Consider the following 25,838-nt stretch of genomic DNA (forward strand, 5'->3'; position numbering starts at 1 on the left):
ATTAACGAGCCGCACGCATGGTCCAACCCCCGGCAGAGTAAGCCCGAAAAGAGCCGGAGGCGGCGGCGTTCGTTCAACTCGTTCAATGTAAAGATGCTTATTACCCCGGTGATTTAGGGACGAGTGCGCACGCCCACCGCCGAAAGTTCATCGAACGATCCGGTTCGCATTTATCTTTTTGTTTTTTTTCGCGCACCCTAGCAGCAACAGCGGCGGCGGCGGCGGCGGCGGCGGCGGCGGCGGCGGCGGCGGCGGCGGCGGCATCGATGCATCGAGCGCAACGACCGCTCTCGGTAACCGATTTTTAATTAAAGCCCGTGGCACGCGCGTGTGTTTGTTATCTTCATTGGAAAATCGATTTTGGAGGAATTCGCGATGCGAAATTTATGCGCGAGCTGAGTTCGTGGAAGCGCAGCGAGCGTCGTCGAATTTACATGTGCGAGCGCTCGAGTTGCATATTCAAGGGTTCAAAGACATCTACGCCGGGGGTCTCCGACCGCAAATGAAAAATTCAAAATGTGCAGAACTCTCGGAGCGAGAGGGAGAGAGAGATCCGGAAAATTGGCAGAGGGAATATTATGCATGTACCGGCATAGACACAGCTGCCGCCGCCACCGCTGCTCGTAAAACTTTCGGATTCACAGAATGCAAATGCAGATTTTTCATGGTCGCTCGGGACAGGGGTATGAGCGCGGAAAATGAGGATAATTTTCTAAGCTCGCGCGCTGTTGTTCTTTCGAGAAACGCTTAGCAAACACGCGAGCCAATGCCGACGCTGCCGCCGCGAATAAAAAGCAGACGCGCACAGCCGAAAGGACGAGTTAATAAAACATTCCTCTTATCGCATTACATTCAATCAAAATTTCAGCGCAGTCGTAAAAAGCTACTTTATAAGGCGGACGGGGCGCCGAGAGAGAAGCAAGAGGAAAAAAGGAAGAAGAGGATCTCCGATAGCTATTATATCCTTCCCTCCTGCTGCAGTCAATATCTCACTTGGGCTCTTAAACTTTGGCCGACTGCTTATCCGATTTGGAGGCGAAAAAATTGAGGACCCACCGCCGCTGACTTTGAGCGTCTCGCATACGCGCCGACACCGCCTATATTTATTAGCCGCTGCACGGCATTTCGCCGACTGATAACCCGAGCGTGCGTGCGTGCGTCCAGAACAACAGGCGCGCTCTCGCCACTCCAGGATTTACAAAACGGCGCGTCGGACGGGGAGGCCGACGACGCGAGGCAGCTTTTCGGCAAGGTGCGCTCCGTGCCAGCGGGTGGCTCGCGCTCGGTCCGCGTCATCGAGCGAGAGCGAGCGAGATAGCATCGGCCTTTGTGCTCGCGGCTGGCTCAGCTCGGGCGAAGCGCGAACGCACCGGCACTGACTCATCGCGCCGCATCTCTGCCCTGGAATGCCGAAAATTAATTGAGTTGTTGCGGGAGAGATTCATTCCGGCCGCAATTAAAGCGTATTTATCGTTACTCTCCACCTCCTGCTCGTCGAGGAACGCCATTAGCGATGCCTTACAAATGGCCTTACAACATTATTATTTAGACGATCGATCAGCCGGTTAATTGGACTAGCGAGCCGGCCACGCCGCGAGAGCCAATCGCTCGTACTCGGCAGCGAGCTCAAGAGTCGTTGCGCCGCTGCGTTGCTCTACACCTGCGCATCGCGCGCCCGAGTTTTGCGCCTTTGGCCTTGTTTTCGATTCCGGCGGGGCAACGCCGAGGCGACGGACGCGCGCGCGCTAATGCACGTTACGACGCGCCACACCTGGCGCGAGATGCGGAGATGCGATTTTCGAGCGCGTCACGCTGAGACGCCCCTTATCGGCGGCGTGCGCTCCGCCGGGATTTTAATCGCTGCGCTCGGCTGCCTAATGGCTCGCGGATGTGAGGGATGTAAAAGCGGGGAACGCGATAAGGGCCAAGCGTCCAGGAGAAATCAGCCCCGCCGCGAACGGGGAAAAAAGGGAAGGGAGAAAGGAAGTAAAGCGGCCTAATGAGCGACGTAAAGTTGAGCAGTTTATAACGAAGCCGATAGCCGATAGCTATGGGAATCGATAAACGCGCGTGTAGGTGCGAGCGCAAAAAGCTCGCCGACGTAGCCAGGCGCGCACGCGTATTAAATCGTATTATATAGTGGAAGAAAGGCCGCCGGCGCTAAATCCTATTAGCCAAAAGCGAATGCCGCGCGAGGAATGCGCGAGTCGTAAAAAGTCCTAGAGAGACAGAGAGAGGGAGGACAAAGCGCTAGCCGGTTAAATTTATCGCCGAAGAGCCCTGCGGACACACCTACGCATCGCGACTGCGCTGCTCGAGAGAGAGAGAGAGAGAGAGAGAGAGAGAGAGAGAGAGAGAGAGAGAGAGAGAGAGAGAGAGAGAGAGAGAGCGCGCGCTTAAACTTTAGTCATCGTCGTCGCGCAGTGTACCGCTAATCCACCTATCCTTGGATTGCGTCACACGCGCCACGAATTCTGCTGGAAATTACGGCCTCGCCAGTTTCCATCCAACTGACTTTGTCTCCGTTTTCGTTCTCTTGGTCAATCTGACGTTTTAACGATTCGTGCTCGCGTCTATTACTCGCGCGATTGATACCAACCTTGAATCGATCGGCGCGTCCGTTTTTGTAATCTTCTTTCGCATCAGCGTTCGAAAATAAGGATTGACGCGAACGCAAACGAACAACAGGCTGGGGAGACGCTCACCGGAATGGATTAAGCAGCGCGCTCGCCAGTTTTTTGTCCGTTTGCTCGCGACGCGTATAAATAGGTCGTCAAGTTTTTACCGAACGCGAAAAGCCTTGGACGATAATGAGAGCCGCGGACGCGAGCGCTCGCGTCGAGCTTTCTCGCCGCGCGTTTCCGTTCGGCCGTGTCATCTCCGACAGACGCCTCGTATTCGAGCGAGGCTTCGTCGGTCTGCGAGATGTTGTTCGGGTTCGACGTAATTGGCGGGCACGCGAACGGCTTTTTGCGACTGCGGCTACAGCGGGGGCAAAGCTTTTCGCGACGAAGAGGTGCGCGCGGCGATAAGAGCATTAAATTTTGACGGAGAATAAAAGTTGGCGGGGATCGGCCCGAAAAAGTTCTTGATAAGAGCATTACTCGCGAGAGTTTGCAAAGGAAGCGAGCGATAAGCCAGTTGAAAGCTTCGCGAGAGAGGGAGAGAAGGATGCCTTCGGTGCGCGAACCTCGCGAGTATCCTCAAAGCCCTCGGCCTCTGGCTTAGCGCGCGCAGCGTGCGGCGAGCGGCGAGCGGTGAGCGAGGCTAGGAAGGACCACTGATAGAGATAAGCCCTCTTGCTGCCGAGTGGATGGCTTTGCGAGCGCACGCGCACGCGCTAAAATAGACGCACGCGAGCGTGAGATAGTTCGGCCCGAAAAGAATGTTAATCGATGTCGTGCTTAGCGCAACGATGCATCGCCGTCGACCTTCGACCGTAACGGTACAGTCCCCTGTCTCTCCTCCTCCCTGCCTCTCGCCCGGCTAAATGACTTGGCGCGGCAAATGAAAGATCAAACAATTAATACGGAGCTCGCTTAGGCACTTTTACTGCCTTCTTTTCGCCATAATCGAGCGTTCGATTTACGGTACTCGCCCGCTGCTAATCGCTTGACTATTTTTCCGTCGCATCGGGATGCACGGTAATTGATAGTTTGCGTCGCGAGGCAATTTCTCCCGAGAAATTTTCCTTTGGCCGATAGATTGACTGCCGCGCTGAGGTTGTGGCTGCTGCTGCTGCTGCTGCCGCCGTTTACCAGTATAAATTAGAGTGAAATTTAACGGTGGATCTGCGCACACGAGACGTCGCTCTCGCTTATATGGCTAACTGTACAACTGCTCGTCAGCTCCTTGCCGGCACTGTTATTAAGATGGAAAGTTGGCGAATATTACGAGCTCCCCGCTCGGTCCCGCGCTCCAGCGTTTCTTAATTAGCCTCCGATACGCCGATCGGCCGGCCAGATTTATTTGACGCGTCCTCGGCTCTAAAGGCGCGACGAGGCGAGCTTGCAGGACTGAGCGACGCGAGTCGCGCGCCGGACAATCAGCCGTGAAAATTCGCGGAGAGAGAGAGAGAGAGAGGGGGGGAGAGAGAGAATGTCGCTCCTCGTCCGGCCAAACGAGTTTTTGCCGTGAAATGTGCGCGTGGAAAACTCGCTGGCTCATTCGGTCGGCGCGCAACCTCGGGACAACCGCGCGTACGAATATAATCGGCCAAGAAATAAAGCAGTCAGCTCGGCGCGAAACGGCCGGAATCTGAGGGAGGCGATCGCGGAAGCTCGAGCCCACGCACGCGCGCGCGCGCACACACACACACACACACACAGACGGAACGAACGATTACCGTGGCCGGTCACGCGATTTTGCGTATATAGTATGCGCCTCTATCGTATCGCAACGCGCACTGCACGCGGAAATCGGCACACGGCGAGAACTACGAGAGGCATTGCAAGCGCACCAATCGGCCAGTCGCGATCTCCGCTTGGCGTCTCCATTAGCCGCGGCCACTGCCTACTCTCGCGAGTATCGGACAAAGACGGATTGCTCGCAACTTAAGCTTTGCCTAATGAGACTGGAAGAAGAGGAATATTCGGAGCATGATGCATTCCCAGCACGTTTGCAAGGGTCGCTCGCATCCATAAATCACGCAAAAGAGTGACTTGGGCGGCGTGGACGGCATTCAAAAGGCGCGCGCCAAGTCGCCAAGGAGCGGAAGGCTCTCGCGACGCGAACGAGCTTACGGGCGTGCGAGGGACGCGTAACGCGACATCGGGGCAGGCGCCAGCACGCGTCGGCCGGACGCGGCCTCGGTCGCCGCGCGGAGCCCGAAAGCGCGCCGTAATTGACGCGAGGTCGATTATTTTTTCCATCGCGCGCGCGCGCGGCCGGAGATTTATCAGAGCGCTCGCCGGCGGCGCGCTCGCTGTTTACAAGTGCGTCGCGCGCGACCTGGGAAATTGGAAAAGGATGGCCTTTTAGCACGAGACCGAGCGTGTTGGACACGGCCGTAAATTTTCATAAGTGCACGCCTCTCGTCCCCCTCCCCTTTTTATTCTCGCCCTCCGGGCGGCCGCTTGTTTCGCTGAAACGACTGCTTGCCGCGGCCCTCGCCTGACAACTGCCCCGTTTGTTAATCATCCGGACGGTCGCTCGGCCGCCGCAGCCGTTGACGCGCCACCTCTCCGATCGCTCTCTTCCGAGCCTTCTTTACGACCCAATGTTTCAATCGCCGATAAGAAGATTAGCCGGTGAAGATGCCCCGTCGCAAGCGGCCACCGAGCGCCGATCACGCTCGACGTGCTGCAGCGCCAGCCGTCTCACGGGCAGCGAGAGTCGCTGCTGAAATCCGACGCAGTCGAGATCGGTTCGTTTCGTCTGGCCGAAGGTATGCTTTGATGACTAGCGAGGTCGATTACGAGAGCGAAATTATTGGCCGGTGCCTCCCCGCGAGCCGCGCTAATAACCGCGATACAGTCGACGGCCGGGGAAAGGGCTGCAGCCTGCAGTCTGCAGCCCGGCGCAGGCGCGGATCGTCCATCAAAATCGAGCCCTCGATAAATCTCGAGGCGAGCGCGCGACAAATTGAATTACAAATCGCGCCGGCTTTTGCGACACGTCGCCACATTTTCGCCCCGACGCGCCGACGACTAGGAGAGAAAGGACGATTTCATTGCCCGCCACGGACGATGTTTAATTCATGCGCGAGAAAAATGCGCGCGCGCGCGCACGCGAGAGAGGCAGAGTCTGCGGCAGCACGGCATTGTATGAAAATCGATGCCGCTGCGTCGGCAGGCTGGGGGGGGGGGGGGGTGTAGACAGTTACCGTCTATCTCCGCGCGATAAGATTTTCCAGCGGCGTCGCACGCTCGACGAGCGGAATGCCAAGTCGTCGACGTCGCGCTCGCGCGGGCCGCGCGCGGCAAATTGCCTATGATTAGGATCGCGGCGGCATACGAGCGGGCGACCAGGGGCAGGCAACGAGGCGCTACGCGGCTTATAAGAAAAGGATCGATTACGAAACGAAATGCCGCTACCGTGCTACGCAATTACGCGCTGAATGTCTCGCGGCGCGCGCACCTCGCGATTGTCCTCCTTCTCCTGCGCCTCCTCTTTGGACGCACGCGCGTTCGCTGCCGCGCTGCCGCGGGGCGAGGAACATCGTCCCAAAGTCCACGGCGCGCGCGTCGAAGCAAGAAACGAATTCCCGACGAGTGCACGCGCGAAGGCCAAGGAGAGATAGAGAGAGCGAGAGGATGCCGTATAAAACAAGCTGCCGTACATGGGGCGAGCGTCCGTGTGCGCAGTGCTCGACGAAGGTATAGGCGACGTGCGTCTATGCTCTTTCTCCCGGCGCTCGGCAGTGCGGCGGCTTGGAAAAAAACCTATTGTTATAATTTGCTCTGCAAATATTTGATCGCGCCTGGCTCGCAGGCGAGAAGCTGGATCCAATTTGCGAAGAAAAAACGCTGACACACATCGCCGAGGCTAATGGAATTCCGTAAAATAGAGCGCGAGAAAGGGAGTGAACGAGGGAGGTGGGCACGGCCAGCCGGAGAGCAATTTGCATGTATTTTAAAAAGGAGACCACCTCCCGCTGTTGTGGCCGGCGCTGCCACGGGGAGGATCGTGCCTGACGAGTAGCGGCTACGCGGGATGCGATATCGCGTGTAAGCGCCCAAGAGAGAGAGAGAGAGAGAGAGAGAGAGAGAGAGAGAGAGAGAGAGAGAGAGAGAGAGAGCGGACTGACGGGCAAACTTTCCTAAGTGTCAGCTGGACGATGACGCGATAATGACGAGTTCTAGATAACGCGAGTCCAAGTAGTAAGCTATACTTGACGCGCCTGTGTGGACTGGTCGACGATTAGAAGCGTCCATCGCCACGGGCTCCCAATTAAATTCCTCTCTCGTGCCCACTATTCGGCAGATCCAGCCAACGAAAAACGAACAGCCGAAATTAAAAATCAACATTGAACGTTGCGTTGCTTTGCCCTTTTTCCCCAGGCAGGCAGTTTAACACCGCAGATACATATATCAAAAGATCTGTTTCTCTCCGGGGCTCTCGCGGAGAATTTATGCTGGATGCAGCTGGGATCGTTTATATCCCAGCGTCGTACAAAAGACGCGTCACACCGTGCACGTCGGTTAATTCTGCGGGACGAGCGAGGAGAGACGCGCGCGACGTTTTCATAGATCGGCTCGCGTCTCGATTTACCGTACAGCCTCTCACTCGGTTCTGCTCTCCGCGCGCGGCCAACTAGACCGACGTGCTCGCTCGCTGACCCGAAACTCGTCAACTCACTTTCCGCGCCGATGCAAAGCATCGCGAGAATCGGCTCGGCTGATCGGCTCCCACATTTTTATCCGTACCATTTTTTTCCGCGTGGCCGCGGATCCCTGCTCCCAAAATCACCTGCGCCAGTTGCGTCTCGGCCGGAAGAGCGCCACTCGTATGCGCGCACGCGACCACGACGACGACGAGTCTTGAGTAACCGTTGGCTTTCACTGTCGCCGTCCGACGCACTTTATAAGCTTCCTTTCGTTGCTTGCTACACATTCTCTCGGTGCCCACGCACGCAGCCCGCGGCGCGACGCTGGTAGCCACGGATTGCTCGATCGCGCGTCGCACGGAAAACGAGTTATTCGGTGCGCCTGGGATTACGCAGGCCGAACGATGATCCGAGCGTTTTCGGGCGTTCACAGGCGCGTCGGATCTTTCGTCGTTATCGCAGGCGCGAGACAGAGGCGAGGAGCGAGAATAAGGATCGATCGGACATTTTTGACTCCAGATCGCAACCGAGAGAGAGAGAGAGAGAGAGAGAGAGAGAGAGACTGCAGATTTACGATAAGAGCGTGATCGCCGATTTCGCGGTCAGCGGAGAAACACCTCGTAAACATGGTCCCTTAATAAATCTCGGATCACCGCCGCGGCAACATCGCTCGTAAATTGGCGAGCGGCATCAACAAATCACGAGTCGGGCCCCGCAGATAATTACTCTCGGTGTCAAAGTTGAGCTCGCGGCTCTCCGCCTTTTTCGAAGGCTGATCGCTCGAGTTGGCGCGCGCGCGCGCCAAGCGGAGTGAGCGTGAGCGCGGCCCAGACTCGACGGAGCACAAACTATGGGCTATCTCTAATTACTTTCTCTCGGCGGGCCGTCTCCGTATGTGTGTGTGTATGTCTGTTGCAGTGTTATGGCGCTCGTTACGCGTACGTGTGCTCGCTCTCTCTCTCTCTCTCTCTCTGCCGACGCAACCGTGTAACCTACTTCCTGCTCTTCCTCGTTAAGCCGCGCCGCAGCAGCTTGTGAGCCTTTGCACTTGGCCTTGAGCCACTTTTCGTGTGCGGCTCACTCGAGTCGTCGCTTTCCGACTTCACGCCCGGCGACTTCAACTCTCGACGAGGTCGTCGTGGGCAGACCACCTTCGGCAATCCTATTGTGCCTTTTCTTATCTGCCTTGATACACTCTAGAGAGGCTGGTCTGGTTCGGCCGCCAGGAACGAGCGAAACCCAAGACGATCTGGCGCGGGGTTGAGAAGAAGCCCAACAAGCTGTAGGTGTGTGTGCGTGTACGTCTGCCGTGAGGGACGCTTCTTTCGCTCTCGCGCGCCAACAAAGTTGCATTCCACTCTTCTCGCGGGCAAGGTAGGCAGAGCGCAGCACGCAACTGCAGAACGGCAGAAAGCTACACTTGCGCTTGGCCGAGCACGACGGATGGACGTACGGACGGACGGACGGACGGACGTACGGACGGACGGACGGACGGACGGACGGACGAACGGACGGACGGACGGCGCGGCGGGCGAGCGAGCGAGAGATCGGCGAGAAGACGTGCAACGAAAGTGATTCCCGCTTGATATGTATGTTTATGGGTGCGATGAAAATAAGAGTAGCGTCGGAACCCGCGGCTCGCGCATTCCGATCGGTCGAATGCAGATGAGCGCGGCGCCCCGGCCTTTTTCCGCGCCTCCGTTTCGCGGTAGAGCACTAATTAGCGAGCCACCGCGAGGCGGCTCGGCCAGGCCAGGCCAGGCCCTAATTCTCCGGCAGATAAGGAATGCGGGGCCGCCGCTAATGGAAAACCAGAGCCGCGACTTAACTAGGTTTTTGTCCGGGCGCGCAAGCTCGCTCCTTTAACGAGTAATAACGCGAGCGGCCGACCGACCTGGCGATGAATATTCAATTAACTCTCGGAAGGAATGTCGTCGACGGCTGACTCGCCGCGGACGGGGCTCAATCAAGCGGCCTGATTGTCCATTAACAATTAAGCTCCGCTTCGCGCGAAAATTGCCTCAACACCTCGCTTTCGCAAGGCGCGCTCGCTGACATTCTCTCGCCGGACGGCCCTGATAATTATGTCCCGAAACTGGAGCCTGCGTGCATTGTATACCTACGCCTGATCAATTAACGGCCGGCAGAGCTCCTCGTTAAAATACCTCGGCGAGCCGCTGCTGGCTGCCCTCGGTTTCTCGAGAGTGCATCCCAGTTTCAACGAGAGGAACCGCTTTTTTCTTATACTCCCTTACGCAACCGGCTGCTGTGACCTCTGAAAAATCGCTAGACCGCCTTGTTTCTTCGTTCTCTCGCCGCGGTGTCTGTAAAAGTGCGTTTCTCAACTACCGTCAACCTGATTGAAACTGATATTTCGCTCGGCTATGCGCTCGAGCTGTAGGCGCGCGTGGCTATAAATTTTCAACTACTAAAACCTACTAGACCTACTCGACTGCGGGCCAGATCTTTTTCAACAAAGGGAACGAGGAAAAGCGATAGAATCAACAGCCGAGACACGCATTAGCGCTAAACAAACACGACACCTTTGCAACGCTGGAAATTAGCATCGACAAACACGCATTAGCTAATGTAAAGCAACGCCTCGGCGAGCGATCGATCACGCGTGCACGGCACACGAATCGCCCAAATTACAAAATCGCCGACTCATCGCGCTCGGCTTGGCGCGCAAAGGCCGCGCCGGTGGCATTCGCGTGCGTACCTCGTGCGCCTCCCTTCCCCCGTTTTCTTTTCCGAGCAGGCTCTCGCCGTCGGCGCACTTTCCCATTCCGACGGGCGCCTTGGCTCGCGCCGACAATGACACGCGGGCGCGCGCGGGCCGCGCAGGCCGCGCAGGCCAAGGCAAATTGGATTAGACGGGAGAGCGGCGCGAACAATCGCTCGCCCGCGGCGGCCGCAAGCGCGCATAAATAACCTCGAAGAGTTTTCGCGAGCGCGCGTCGCTTTACGCGCAAACTTTGCGCCGATTAATCTCGTTCGGTCGGGGCCGGCAGCCGATCGAACGGCCCGGGGAGGGGGGGTACGAGCAAAAAAATCGCTCGAGTGTGCAACTTGGCAAGTTCTCCGCCTCGCTTTTTTGCTCCGGATTATAAACTCACTTGGAGAGAAAGAGAGGAGCTAACCGAAGAGGAAGAAAAAGAAAGTCGTCGGACCACTCACCTGTAACAGAGCAAAGAAACAAAAAAGAACGAGGAGGAACGACGGTACGTTAGAATGGGTCGTCGTGCAAATTGTCCGGCGAGTGCGCGGGTATGCGTGTACGTATGCGCGAGCGACACACGGAAGCCTCGCACTATGCTGCGTGTAACCTGGTCATCGACGCGCGCTCGCCAGTCGATATCTCAATCCTCGCGTGGTGACTGCGACCGTTGGCCGACTACCGTGCGCTTTTTTCGGCGTTGCCTCGATTTCGAGGCGGAGAAGGCGCCAATAGGTCCACGCGGCGCAAGGCAGAGAGGGGGAGAGAGAGAGAGAGAGAGAGAGAGAGAGAAGGGTCGAGCGTGGCAAATCGGGGAAATGATCCGCGTAGCGGTGCTCGCTCTCGGCGCGGCAGCGCTGGCGATTGCGCAACAGCAGTATAACGGCGTGGCGACGAACATCGCTGTCCCCGCTGCCTACTTCTGGCGCGACCGACTTTCCGCGGCCGCGTAGAAGCGAGCTTGCTCGCACCACGCGGCCACCGGCTTCATTTCCGTATGCGAGACCGATCGATCGGCGAGCGGGAAGCACGCGGCGACACGACTCGAAACGAATAGCCCGTCGGGTGTCGGAACGCGATTTTCGAAGCAGCTGCCCGGATGTGCGTGACTCTTGATTAATCGAGTTACGCAAGCGCTTTCGGCCGACGAGCGAATGCGAATCGCCGAAATAAGGAGGGCAACAGCCGAGGACACCTGTAATAGCCAAGGCGAGAGAGAGAAAGAGTACGTTCAAGGCTGCGGAAGGTCGACCCTCGAGGGCAGCCATTGTCTGGATAAATTTTAATTGGCACTCTCGTTCTCCATTCCGCGCGCCGCTCGCGGGGCTCCGCGAGCGCGCAGATAAGCGACGAGGAACGAGAAGAAGAAGAAAACGAGGACGAGAGAGAAAGAGAGAGAGAGAGAGAGAGAGAGAGAGAGAGAGAGAGAGAGCGAGAAGTGCAATCGGAGAATCGTTTCCGAGTTCTCGGAAACGGAAAGTTCTCCGGGGCTGGGTCAATCTCTCACACGCGAGCTGCTTGCTCGATCCGCTTGCCGGCAGCGCATTTTTGCCTCGCTCGATCCCCTCAAAGAGGAGGATGTGCTCTCGCTCTCGGAGCGGACTGAAAGATAAGGAATCTAATTAGAAAAGTCGGAGAGAAGCGAGCGTGTTGGTCGGTGGATATGTATAACAGTATTTGCGCGACACTTGTATGCGGGCGTGGTGCCGAGGGAGAGAGAGAGAGAGCATATCCGGGCTTATAACGGGTCCTGCTGACAAAAACAGCTCATTAGGGATGCATTGTGTGCGCTCGCGGATCAAAGTCCCATGGAGAGAGAGCGAGAGGATAGCTAATTGACCGGACAAGACAAAGCTTGGCCGTCGGGCGAGAGAGAGAGAGAGAGAGAAAGAGAGCCGGCGCGGTTCTTTTTCCGCGGATAGCAGGCATCCGGATTCCAGCCAACATCTCGTAATTATTGGACTGGGTTTCGTCTCCGTTGGCGCGTGTGTGCTCGCGCGATGATCGTGTGACCGCGGCAGTTGCGCGCGAGCGCGGAGAGCCGTAATAGCCAGGCTGGTTTTTCATGCGGAAGAGTGGCATCCGCCTACGGTATCAATCCGATGTGGATGCGCCGAGTATTCATTAGGGCTATTCTGCAGCTGCGTGTATATCCCGCGCGGCGCGCTCGATTTGCACTCGTCGACCGCGAGCAAGTGGCCTCTGTGATTGTTTCTCTGCCGAGGCGAGGGTGTTAATCATCGGGCCTCCGCGCCGCGCGCATACGTGCCGCCGTGTATTGATTAGAGCAAAAACTCGCTCCGCAGCTAGCCGAGAGAATATGTTAGGCATCCGAGCAGCGCGGCTGCATAACAAAGCCAGGCCGCTGCACGCCGACTAATAGCCGGGTACACATGTGTGGGCCGAGCAGCTCGGCGCTGCACGAGAATGCCTACGCGCCCCCTCGGCCGCGGCTCCACTCGGACGCGGCTCCGCTCGCGCGTTCTATGACGAGCCGACCCAGCCAACAGGCCAATGACTGTGCCAACTGTTAATTGTATTCGGACGCGCACGCGCTCCTTCCCCCGCGCGTCACTCGCGCGGTTGCATATTAATTCAACCTAGACACCTCCCCGCCTCCTTGCCTCTCTCGTTCGTCCGCGAGTCAATGTCCTGCGAGGATCGTGGATCCTCCATTGCCGAATCGCCTCGGCCGCCAATTTCCGCGATATACCCGCGGCCGAGTTGTTCCACATCCGCGTGACTTGCTGCGTGATAGCGCCCGAGTCGCCTCCCCCTGTGTGCGTGCTCGCTTGTCGAGTCTATCGAGACCGTGACGCAGCTGCTTTTCGCGTTTCTCTTGCTTTTTCTTCGCCGCGCACTCACGTTTCCGCGAGCCGTGTCTTTGTGTATATCTTCGGCGCGTGAATAATCGCGCGATTGTCATTGTTATATACGTTTGGAAACCTATCCCCCCCCCCCCCTCCGCCCCCCGCCTCTCTATCTCTCTCAGCGAGTTTCACTTCGCTTTGACGTTTTCATTGTCTTCTCGCGGCGAGCGGTGCTCTCGGCGTAGCGAGATAGTGAAATTCTACGTTGCATCGATTCGATAAATCCGATGCTTTCGCTGTCATCGTTACATTACACTTACGCAATACGTGCGAGCGACTTTAATTGTCTAATCGGTGAGAAGAGCAGTAATATCGCGTAGAAACTTTCACTGGCAGTATGCACCACGGTGTGTAAATATTAAATGTGGAAGGAGGGGAAGAACTAAGTAACGCGCGGCTGAGCGTGAAAATGCTCTCTCTCTCTCTCTCTCTGGCAATGGATTTCCGGATGCGCGTGCAGCATCCGATAAATATGGACTCGGCTCGCAGCGTCGGGCATAATATCGAGCTGCTCTCTCTCTCTCTCTCTCTCTCTCTCTCTCGCCCGGTGATTAATACGTGCGCCCTCCGGCAATTACTATTGTAATTATTGTAATTGGTTACTTGCTCTGCTCTTTTTCCGCTGTTTTTCTCTCTCTCTCTCTCTCTCTCTCTCTCTCTCGAGTCGAGATGCTACCGCTGCCTCGCAATACAAAGCCAGGTCTTCCGGTCGTTGTCGCCTCCAAGAAGCATCGTTCTCCAATCGATGGCTTCTGGATGTATCATCGAGCCCGACGCTCGATTTCAATGCACGTACACACGGACGAGCGACGACTCGTCATTATCGTGCTTCGTATTTCTGATTTATCCGCGCACTCTCGCCGTACGATCCCACGCACCTTTTTACGTTTCACGATCAAGGATTTCGATCACGAATGAAGCGACCGAAAGAACTGATAATGAGGCGCGAGCTTAACAATTTCTACACGGCGTCCACTTCCATTCGAGTGAGTATGCGGAGGTCGGCGCAGGTGCTGTCAATCAGCCGGCGCATATAAAAACGCGCCACTTTCGACGGCGTCCAAGAGAAAGACCGAGGCCTCGATCCGGAGCGCGGCGTTCGCGCGCGAGCCAGCGCGATTGCACTCTCGATCTCCGCCGAACAATCAGCGAGCTTATCGAAGTGTAACGCGGCGACATGTGTACCGTGAGCCACGATAATTTGTCTCTCGGCCAAGAAAACCGCAAGTGTATATAGCTACCACTGGCCGTCGGCAGCATATGGCACGTACGAACGAAGGAAGGAAAGCGCGCGCGATAATGGCACAACGGGCGCATCCGCGCGCGCGAGAGTCGATCGTTTCTGCGTGCCTGCGAGAGCGAATGGGAGAAACGTTTCATAAAATCCGGGTTATCTTCATAAAGCACTAATTTCCATTTCCGCGAAAGCGCGATTTCCGTTAATTTAATGAAAATTAACGCGCGCGCCAAGCCGCGCAAGGGATACATATACATGTATATACGCGCAGGCTGCAGTAACGAGTCTAGAGAAAGAGAGAGCAAAGACTGCTTCGCGCTTATTAGGCTCTCTCTCTCTCTCTCTCTCGCTCTATCTCTCTTGTGCAAAAGGGTACTACTGCAACTGGTCGATTAGCACTGTGACTTTACGAGAGCGATAACTACCGGCAGTAAATGTATTGCGCGCGGCGAAAGAAAATCCCCGGCGAGCTGCCATGATTATTGGCCCGTAAACGAGGCGTTTCATCCCATTTAAGGTAATACGCGGCCAACGCACACATGCACACGTGTGTGGTGCGCAATGAAAAGCTGCACGACGAAAGCTGCTGCCGGCGAGTTCACGTAATACGCGCCTGATAATCTCCCAGGCACCGAAGGGCCTAGGCTCGCGCGAACGGGGGGAGGGTAGCTTTTGCTCCGAGTGCCTCTTAAATTTTAATTAAGAGAGCGCATGCCGAAGACGGCGGACTTCCGCGTTGCGCGGTCGCGCATCTCTCTCTCTCTCTCTCTCTCGTCACGGGATTTTTCCAAGGTTAACGAGCGCCGACGAAAGTGACGCCTCGACCGCGCCGATCGGCTGCGTGCCCGTAATCGACGTTCGCGGAGCTCTCGTTTGGCGAAAGTGGCGCGGCTGCGACGGCGTCGTCGGCTCGCGAAAACGAGGGGGATCGATCTCGGCGAGCGCGATCGAATAATTGCGCGCGCACGCATCGGTTGCCGTTATTCGATGGCCTGCCGGCCGCCGAGAGCGAGAAAAAAGCGCAACTAATTGGCCCAAGTGTGTCGATCGCGCGCTGCCGCTGAACTATGTTAATTGTTCGCGGGCTCTCGACTTTCGCGTTATCTCTCCTCGCTGCGGCGACAAGGCCACGTACGTCCACTTTTCTTTTCCCCGAGTCTTTGTCTGCTTCTCTTTTTGCGCTTTTCGCCGCGGCTAATTTCCCGGTTAGCTCGGCCGGCGCTGCTGCCAGCTCAGCGCTAATAGTCGGCAGTGATTATTTTTACTCTGATTCTTATCGAATACGTACGCGCATGGGGGGGGGGGGGATTCGAGCACAGCCTGATGCCTAAGCTTCGCTGCATGAATATTGATGGTCAAAGGTCGTTTGGGTAAGCTGGGCTTGCACTTTTTCTCTCTACTCGCCTCCCTTTCACGATCACTGCCACGCATGAATAATACATGCGGCGCCTGCTAAAAACTAACTGTACATTTCCATCTGCGCTTTAGAATTTTCGAATGACTCTTCTCGTGGACAGAGAGGGCAGATCAACCGTCGGGATAAATCGACTAATTGCAATAAATGTCTACGTTCACTGGCCCATTGCGGCGTCAGTTCCGCAAGTGATCCATTTACCCGCGCCGCGAGTACAAAAGCAACGGATAATGTGGCGGCCGAGTTTTATCGAAAGCTCGTGCGGCGTTGACAGTCGCCGTGAATAAGCTTCTCGGTGCGAGCGAATCGGCGACGATTTCGCACCGCAGCCGTTAACAGGCCCATCCAAAAACAGAGATGCGCGGCTGACACGTGCGCATCGCGATAGAACGCACACGGCGCGCGACAATATTATCAATCCATTGTGCGACAAACGAAGATCGCGCGGGGCGTTGCTCTCTTTATTTCCTGTCTTTGCTTGGTTTTCGCGAGCGAGTCGAGCAGTGAGTCACGCTCGTACGCAGACGTTGCGCTAATCACGACGACTCGGACTGGATAGAGCAACGATTCGACGGATACATAGATATGTATTTATATACATATATTTTTTTTTACGCAACCCCGTTGGCGCAATAAATAAGCGGGCGTTTTACAACTTTGATAAATTTTATTAATCCATGCGCGCACTTTCCCAACGCAATTTCGACAATCCGCGGCGGCAGCGTGAGAGGTGAATTTTTATTGGAGTACACGAAGCGCGTGAGCGAGAGAGGCGAGCATGCACATTAGCATGTCAAACACGCGGCGGGAGGCGGGCAGAATTTCGCCGGGCTGAAAAAAGCGAAAAGAGAGTCTGTAGGTAAATTAGCCATTATGATAATCAACATTAGTCGGCGAGTGGGCTGAGGCGGCGAGAGCTGGCGGCGGCGGCGAGGTGCGCATGATCGAAAGTATTACGGCGATCGTGGCGTTTAATTGCGGCGCTCGATTTCAATTACGCTCGCTCACTCTCTCTCCCTCTCTCTCTCTCTCTCTCTCTCTCTCTCTCTCTCTCTCTCTCTCTCTCTCTCTCTCTCTCTCTCTCTCTCTTCTCTTCTCTCTTGGTGAGCAGAGTGTACGATGGAGCGAAGAGAGAGAGAGAGAGAGAGCGAGCTCAGGGTATCGCACGTACACACATCCGCGAACGGACGAACAGCCTTGAACTTGGAGCGTAGCCTCTCGAGCGAGCGAGCTGGCTTGCAACGTCCGTTTTGTTTGCTCGTTGTCTCTGCAGCGCCTCGCCGAGCGCTTTGTTTTTACGGCTCTGCCTCTCTCTCTCTCTCTCTCTCTCTCTCTCTCTCTCTCTCTCTCTCTCTCTCTCTCTCTCTCCCCGAGAGAGTGCACGATCAGCCCGAGCCAGCGCAGCTCTCGGCTCGCCGAGCTTCGTACGAAAGTGAAAAGGATAAATAGTCGATCTAATCACGTGCACACATAGACTCTGTGCCTGTGTTATCGATATGTCTTTGTCAACTGACGAAAGTGCATAAATTACGCCGAACCAATTGTGTAATTGCGGAACGCTTGTAGTTGGCTAATCACCCTGGAGATCGCATTGCTATCAGTAATTTCCAGTAGTGCACAGCGAAAAAATTACGCAACTGGCGTATTTTACAATGTAGCTCGCGCGGAACCATTACTCCGCAAGGGGGGGGGGGGGATATTTGACACCGAGAGCGGCTCTGAACGTTCGAGCGTGCCGCGCCCAATTAACCGCCGCTTGCTGCTGCATTCGCAGTTTCTTTGTCAAATTTTCGCTCGCGAGGTATCAATCTGCCGGCCGTAAAAGCCCGACTTTAATAGTCTTGCGAGCCGATATTATATACGATATGTTCATTGCCGTCCGAGCTAGGATTATAAAACAATTTTAATTAATCCGAATTACGAAAATTGCCGGTGCGAATCAATGTGTAGCGAATGCAGAAAAAAGCACGTCGGACTGCGAGAGAGCGAGAGAGAGGCAACGAACGGCCTCGATGATCAGTCGGAATCGCGGCAGCTGTATACCGAGAGCGCAACAATCACGCAGCCATAATAGCCTCCCTTGGTAATTAAAACGCACCTGTTTACACAACAACACCTAGAATCCCACTTTTTTTTCCATTCCCCTTAACAGCTCGTAACTCCTGCCCTCCTCGTGCTATTTTTTACTCTGCCGCTCGGCGTTTTTTGTTTCTCTCGCGCTAGAGGAGATAATTGATAGGAGAGCCGGCGTCGAGTACGAGTTCGCTAATTAATAAGCCGTTTTTTGCGAAAGGCGCGCATATCAGAAGCTCGCGCGCGCGAGTAGATGTAACGAAATTCGATAGTTATTGGTTGGCAAGGGGCAAAAGAGAAAATCAAATGTATATCCGAGCAGAGAGAGAGAGAGAGAGAGAGAGATATTTATGTTTCGTGCAGAAATTCATCTGGCATAATGCAACCACTTGGAATTCACCGAGAGCGGGATGATTCATGCTCGTGGGCATTCGACGAGAGAAACCCTAGCCTGTACGTAGCTATTTATCATCCCTTTTAGAGTTTCGAAAATGCACCTCGCCATCAGTGACCACGACAATGAAGAGCGTGCATGCATCCCGATGCATTTTTCTGCCTTTGTTTTTCTTTTTTTGTCTTTCGGAGTCTGGCTGACTACGGCCAAACCGCGTATTTTCGATCGGTCGGGAGCGCAATAAACGGAAAACGACCTCGGGCCACCTGCCCGCTTACGCGTGATTTCGGGGGCCAAGAGGGGGGACGGGACTAACGGCACATCGATTTACAGATCTCGCTCTGCGATGATTCACGGAATTCGAACGAAGGACACTGGCGACGTCGCGATTTCTGCGTAGGAACGTTATGCAAGCTATCGGTCGCGACGACAACTGCTCGGCCGGGCGCTCTTCGGCGAAGGCGATCGTTCGGCTTACCTTGACGTTGATTTCAGCGCGATCGGTCGCGGCCAGCCGAGTCTAAAAAAAATGCCGATCCCAAGTTCAAGGATTTACACACGATGAAGTGCCTTTGAATGGCCAATGCCCGGCACTCCCTCGTGTGTTCGGCCTGCCGGGCGACGCACGCACGCAGGCATGCTCGCGCTCGGTCATCCGAAAATTCACGAGCAATCATCATCGGATTCGCGTGCGCGCCCTTTTTCAATTCTCTCGGGCGAGGGTCTATAATCACGGATGCGCGTTTCGTCGGAAACGAGAAACGCTTTTTGACAGGCTGTACTTTTCGTGGCTGGCCTAAATACCGGCAGCAACAGCCGAGAGCGACGAAAAAAAGGAGGAAAAAAGGAGGAAAAAAGGAGGAAAAAAGGAGGAAAAAAGGAGGCAAAGGGAGCTCGAAAATATCGTACTCGGAATGAAGCCAGAACGAGAGACAGATACATTGCCAGATTTTTGGAATTCGACTACTCCTTCGTCTGTTGGCTCGCTCAATGTCGCGGGGTCAACGCACATCGCGCTTCTACGTAGGTAGAGCGGCCGGCTACGCGCGGGCGCGCGCACAAAACGTGCGTCCCAAAAGTTGCGGCTTCGCAGGCGATGGACAGACGCGCAGAGGCAAAGGGAGCGAGAGACGATGGAACTACTATAGGATTGGTCTAGCGGAGCTCCGGGGCGAGTGCGGGGCGCTTTATTAGAATTCTACTCTGTAACCAGTTTCGTTCGTGAAAAATGTGAGCGCTCTCGCTTGCTCGCTCTCTCGCTCTCTCGCTCGCTCGCGCCGCTGCACAACCAGGATCCGGTCGCTCTCTCGCTCTCTCAACGCCCGATTCGCTCCTCTATGCAGCCTGCAGCCGCGGACTTTTAACGCCACGACAAAAGCCAGCCACTGCCACAAAATGCGCCGTAACGTGGCTGTGTATTTGCGCGCGTAATATCGCCAGCCCGAGAGATAACAAAAAAAAGCCTTCTGCCAGCGCTAGTCGAGGGAGACTGCCAGTTAGCGAGCAAGAGAGAGAGAGAAACCGGTGAACGACCGAGTTTTAGATAAGGCCGCAAAAGCGCCTCTCCGCGCGCTTTATTTGCTTTTCTTCTCGACTTTTCGAAACTCGATCACCCTCCCCTTTTTTCCGCACGACGGTCTTTTCATTTTTGCGAAACTGCACGAAAAAGAAACGCCGATTGAGCCATAAATCTCGAGTCTCGATAAATAACCGGCGTGCAGCAGTGAACTTGAAAAGCGCTCTCGCGTTCTGAAACCGGTCGTTCGCCAAATCAGTCAGTCGTCCTCTCTCTCTCTCTCTCTCTCTCTCTCTCTCTCTCGCGCGCGCGCGCTCACTGCGTCCATAAAAATAAAAAATAAAAAAACATTGACGCTCGGCTCGCGAAGGGCTCGGTCTGTCCGTCTCTTCCTCTCTCCGTTTATGCGAAAGCTCGAGCGAGAGAACCAAAGAGCGTAGCAAGCACTTACCAGAGTCGACGTCGGCTGGTCCTCGTATCGTATGAGGCTGACCGGTAAGCGTCCAGCGACACTGAATACACGTGAAACAACTCCGAGCACTATGTGGCGCACACTGTTTGTCGCGAGCAGGTGTCGGATGGAGTTCTTCAACCGCGAGGTCTGCCACCAGGCGCGCGCGCAAGCATAGCGCACCGTAGAGGTGTCGGGGCGCAGAGAGGAGAGAGCCAGCGGTCGTGACTGGGCGCGCAGGTGATTGCCGTACGGAAGCGGACGACTGCGCGAGCCAAGTGGGCGAGCGAGCGGCCGCGGCGAGGACTGACGCGATACTGACTGCTCTGCCGACTCTGGCGCGGCCGGTGTACCGAGTGCGATCGTGCGCGCCGAGCGGGCCGAGCGGTGGTGGCGGCAGTGCGCCGCTGGTGGTGGTGGTGGTGGTGCCGCGCCGCGGTGGTGGTGCGCCCTCTCGGTGCGCTTCGGCTCCCTTCGCGCGCAACTCTCTCACTCTCTCTCTCTCTCTCGTGTATATATGTGGCGGCTGTGTAGTAGGTGGACGTGCCCGCGCTCTCGCTAGCTGCCTCCTCCGCCTCTTCTCCTCTTCTTCGTCGTCGTCGTCGTCGTGGTCTTTTTTGCCTTCAGCCTTCTTCGTTCGATGCACCTCTCGCGCGCGCACGCTCTCTCTCTCTCTCTCTCTCTCTCTCTCGAATGTATGCCCATCCCGTAGCTTACAACACTAGGCGAGGAGAGAGGGGGAGAGAAAAAGGTGGCTTTGTGCGTGAGAGATGCGTGGCTGCTGCTGCAGCTGCCGCTGCTGCCGCTGCTGCTGCTGTACACGCCCACGCAATTTCGTGGCTGACGATCGAACCAGCCAGCCCTTTCACTACTTCCTCTCGCGCTGCGCTTAACTTTGCTTTGACTTGACCCTGCGCGATCGAGCGCGCGAGTCGTGGCGGCCAACAGTGTGTAACAATGCAACCACCACCGCAGCCTTTTTTTGCCTGCCTCTTCTCTCGTGGACTCCCGCGTTGTTTTTCGCTTTATCAGCCGGCCGCGGCCGCGGGCCTCCCTCCCTGCTCTAATGGCGAAAGTGAGTGAGTCCCTGTCGTGACATCGCGGCTTATCGCGATGCTGCCCCGCCACAGATAGCCCGTACGCTCTCCCGGCTGAATTCGAGATATCGGCGACCCTTTGGACTTGGTTTTTCTCCCTCCGCCTCCCCCGCTTGCCTCGTCTTTTTGGCGACACGGCCGCGCGAGAGGCAGAGACTCGCCTCAATTCCAGCTAATCAACAGGCAGGGAAATTGAGGCTACTTCTTGCGCCCGAGGAGAGAAGGACGCAGGCGAGCGAGCGAGGAAAAAGCCGTTCATCAACTCTTACAGCGTGTACTTGTACGACCGGTGCACAAGCACTTACGTACGCCAGCGAGAGCGAGAGAGAGAGAGAGAGCGAGTCAAGTTCGAGCGGCTCACAGGTTCATTCCGAAATTCCTCGCTCGCGGACGACGGTCGCTCGAGCGTAGCCGCTACCGCGTAGGAAGTCCTAATCCAAGGCATAATAAAAGTCGAGCGAACCGACCCTCGGTGATAGGCCACCGATGCAGCTTCCTCGGTGCGCACTGTGCTTCGCTCTCATAACGGCATCGGTATGCGTGCCCGGACTGCTCACACGCGTACTATCGATCGGTCTCCTACGGCCTGCCTATCTCTCTCTCTCTCTCTCTCTCTCTCTCTCTCGTCTTCTCCGCGAGCCCGACTCCGTTCGAAGCGTCCCCCTCCCTCCCCCGATAAAGAGTACGCCGCCTACGCATGTTAATTGCCGTCGAGGCTGTCTGCATTGTTGCGCGTCTCGCGGCGAACGGCGGGCGAATAAAAGAACCGCCGGAAAGTGACGATTAGCCGCAGATATCCTCTCTCATTTTTTTTTTCCTTTCTTTTTTCACGCAGCTCGGTGCGATGTAAAATTGCTCGCGATCCGCCTCGTCGTGCGCACCGTGCCATTACACGCGCGCAGTGTGTACTTGCACTTCCATCGGGAAATTTGAATTTCCGTCGAATGTACGGTTAGGTGCGCGCGAGGTGAGCTGCCGCCTCGTTGTTCTTCCTTTTTTCCGTCGATCGATCGGCAAGAACAGCGTCGATTGAATCGCAGATGATCCCGTCAATTAGATCGATAGCAGGCCATTTGGGATCGTCGGCGCGTAGGCATCCGCGCGTTTTGGAACGGACGAGGTCGGAAGCCTGTCCTTTGGAGCTACGTCGGCGCCGATCGCGCGCGACGCCAAAGATCGCGAGAGGCCTCATCCGTCCGTACAAGGATCGGGGGGTAACGAGACGCAATCGGCGCTCTCGATATCGGCGGCGAGTCGCGCGCGTGGGAACGCGACGATTGCACTCGAACGGACGACTCGGCGTTTTCGAGTCCCGAGCGGCTTAGGCGAGGCCGCGTCGAAAAGCGACCGACGAAGGGCGCGCAAGCGCAACGATTACTCGACGGATCGCGAGCGGACGGTGGTGGCGGCGGCAGATGCGAAAAGTCCCGAGACACGGACAAGCGGATTTTCCAGGGAGGCAGCTCCGCTGCAGCACGGGCGGAATATTCGTGGGTAGTGCATGTGGCGTAGGTTGCGCAACGCGCTGCTCGTCCCGCGGGAGAGCCACATAGTAACCCTCTCTCGCTGCCACGTCTCTTGCGTAACGTTGAAAAGCCAGCTTATCTAACATTCCCGCATATGCGCGCACGGCTCTTCGCTCACTGTACCTTACTTGCGGGATACATTCGTTGTCGTCGTCGTCGTCGTCGTCGTCGTCGTCGTCGTCGTCCGCGAGCCGGGGAAACGTCACGATTTGAAGGTATGAATCAGCAGGGCTGAGTTATGCACTCCAAACTCAGGAGGATTTCGTGCGGCCGACTATTTTCTCAGCGCGCAGGCACGCACGAGAGCGAGAGCAAGGGAAATACGGATTTATATATCAGGCTGCTGATGCGCGCAGTTTGCCAGCTCGTTGCGGTTACACGCCTGCACCTGTTGATGGATTAGGCTTGTTAGACTGGCTACATGGACCGGCAGAGAGGAGAGCGCGCGCGCGCAAGGCACTTGTTCGCCGGACGAAGAGAGCGCACACTTGTTATGCGTGTGTTATGCATATTTGCACGACTGATTCATTGCTCCCTTTACTCGCTACTCGCTCTCTCTCTCTCTCTCTCTCTCTCTCTCTCTCTCTCTCTCTCTCTCTCTCTCTCTATATATATATATATATATATATATATATATGTGTGTGTATATACATCCTTCTCTCGCCAGTTTGCTGCTTCATGGAACTTGGAAATTCATGCCACTCCCGGCAAATCATGCGGGTGAAGGATCGGCTGGCCGGAGGATCGTTGGAATAACAAGCGATTGCCCAAAAGTCGTTAGGCGACTTTACTCTGCTTCTTGCGCAGCTATCCGTACTATATAGAAATCGATTCACACGGTGCGATTCTACCTTTCCTTTTATGACTGGCAAATTTCATCGATCGTTTTCCGCATGTGTCTTTCAATCTACACTCACCTTTCGCTCCATATTGTTTGAATATGTCCGTTTAATCTAAAGATTTATGTACACTCTTCTCACCTCGTAATGCATAATAAATACTTGCGAGTCCTTAGTTTTATTTGAGTAATTTTTATCAAAGCATTTTTCGAATAAAAATTATACTTGTTCAGGTCGAGTATTTCGACAATCTATAAATTTTTTCGATCTACATTCTGCTTAAATGTACAGTTTAAATCATCGTTTTTATAGATTCTCATAATTTACTAGGTTACTTGATGCTGGATTCGGTCATTAGTTACGAAACCTTATCTAATGTTTCCATGGCAAACCTTTTTGAAAGAAAAAGCTGAAATAATTCACTTTAACTAGAACATAGCTACTTTCGCCATTAAAGAAAAGAATGTGATTTGCATATTGCAACATCCTCGGTTCAGCAGTAACATGAGATGTATTGTGAATTGTGTCGACAATATCAATGCTGTCTTGCTAATTTCCAATTATATTAACACGAAATATCAAGGGTTGAACAGCTTCATGTGAGTGCTTATTCAAAAATAGTAGTCGTATGTCGCATAACAAGTCGCAGAAGTACAATCAATGAATTTTTCTTGCGCATCTTCGTTCAATTCCTGAATGGATTAAAGAAATGCGTGTGTGAGTGAATCGATAAGGTTACCTCACTCAGTTCTGTAGGTTGCAAAAAAACTACTACACCAACTAAATTCGCTAAACAGATATTCGACTTTACAATGGCATTGGAAAAATTGAACAATGTAGGCGGCAGCAAAATCAACCACAATTACAAGTCACGAACGCCCGAAAGAATACGATTCCAGTGGAACTTGAATTATTGTGATGTTGGTTTGTTAAATTTGCTGGCGAGACTCCATGTGTTTTATCAGTTTTGAAGTTGGCGTAAAAAAGGCAGCGAAAGCGAGCGTCTTTCATCAGCGTCGAGCATAAAGCGTAGTCGCAGCTGAGCCAACACGCGCACCTGGGGCCGAAGCCATTACCACTTGGCAAGTGTTATTTGGAGCGTACTCCGTTGTGCTCGATAAAGCCCACTTTTCTATCCACCTGAGCTGCCCCCGGGCGATCCTCCGCGCATTATCAACAGCGCACACGCGTCGGCGCGCTGCCAGCAGTGCCATCGACGAGCACCGCCGCGTGGCCCGCAGCTAGGCCGCGGAGCAAAGGTCGCGCGCGACCGTTCGGATCGTACCGTTGTTTCGGGCCTAGGGGCTGCACGGCAGCCTCGCCTCGCTCCGCGCTACGATGCACTTCTGGCGGCGCAACACGCGACAACTATTATGGAAACGAGCCAAGAGCCGTTATCGCGCGCAGGCGTGCGGGGCGCCGAGTGCCGAGCGAGAGGGTCGTTTCGGGTCGTTTCGGGTCGTTTCGGGTCGTTTCGGGTCGTTTCGGGTCGTTTCGGGTCGTTTCGGGTCGAACGGGCGACGCGCAGGCGTCCGCGGAAACAACAGCGTGAATCGCGCTCGGCAGACCCGATACCGGTCGCGGCTCAAAGGCCACCCCGCGTACACCCGTCTCGTAAAGCTGCTCCTCTCGACTGCGGAGAACTCCGACTTGGCTGTAATTGAATTACACATTCGAAGGGCCGCCCGGGGCGCCGCCGTAAATCGAGAAAGAGGGAGAGACGCGAGCGATCCTCGTCGACGAGCCATTAAATTATCGTTCGGCCGCGTCTTCCTCCTCTGCATGCGCGTGTCGTGCCATTATGCGCCGTGCACGCTCCGCGGCGAAAAGCACTCGGTCGACGCGCGTTGCCGGGAGGCTCGACGCGAACCTCGACGACGTTGGCGGAGCAGTCCGTCCGTCGAGGGGCTGCTCCTCGGAATTGGGAGCCGCGGAGAGCGGGAGAGCGGGAGAGCGGGAGAGCGAGCGCGTCCCGGATTCGAAAGCAGAGGTCATCGTGTTCCCGAGCGCGCGAACAGGCCACGCGGCGATTCGTCATGTTCTCCCGAGCGCGAGATGTGCTTTGTGGCGGCGGCGCATTCGTCTTGCCAGCCGCGCGGACGCTTGTAACCTTGTAACGAGCGACGATCGCCTCGCTGAAAAACCGAAGGGCGTGTAACGCCGACGACTGGCTTGACGAATATTAAACTGATGCGTACATTGATAAATCGAGCGTGCGAGCGAGGGAGAGAGGCGAGGTAAACACGTGAGCGCTGAATTATTGCATCCGATACATCGGCAGCGCGCGAAAGCGGCGGGGCGGAGAGGAGGGGGCGCGGGAAAAAGAAATGGAATGGCTGCACTTGCAGCTGCTCGATACACGTAAGACCTCGTAAAGTGGGCATAATCAAGATATCTATGAATGCCGTAAAAGGAGACCTACGTATAGGATACACGCG

General features: G+C 55.4%; 1 protein-coding gene across 2 annotated transcripts in view; it reads right to left on the reverse strand.

The window, feature by feature from the left end:
- Nucleotides 1–20,227, reverse strand: part of LOC131664896 (uncharacterized) — a 94,111-nt gene extending 73,884 nt beyond the window's left edge. For both annotated transcript variants that reach the window (XM_058936342.1, XM_058936343.1), the window contains exon 1: nt 19,939–20,227. The gene's annotated coding sequence lies outside the window, so the exon portion shown is untranslated. The remainder of the gene's footprint in view (nt 1–19,938) is intronic.
- Nucleotides 20,228–25,838: the final 5,611 nt, after the last annotated feature.

The sequence above is a fragment of the Phymastichus coffea genome, unplaced genomic scaffold (assembly GCF_024137745.1).
Source record: "Phymastichus coffea isolate CEN01 unplaced genomic scaffold, Cenicafe_Pcof_1.1 PCOF00046, whole genome shotgun sequence".
Lineage (NCBI taxonomy): Eukaryota > Metazoa > Arthropoda > Insecta > Hymenoptera > Eulophidae > Phymastichus > Phymastichus coffea.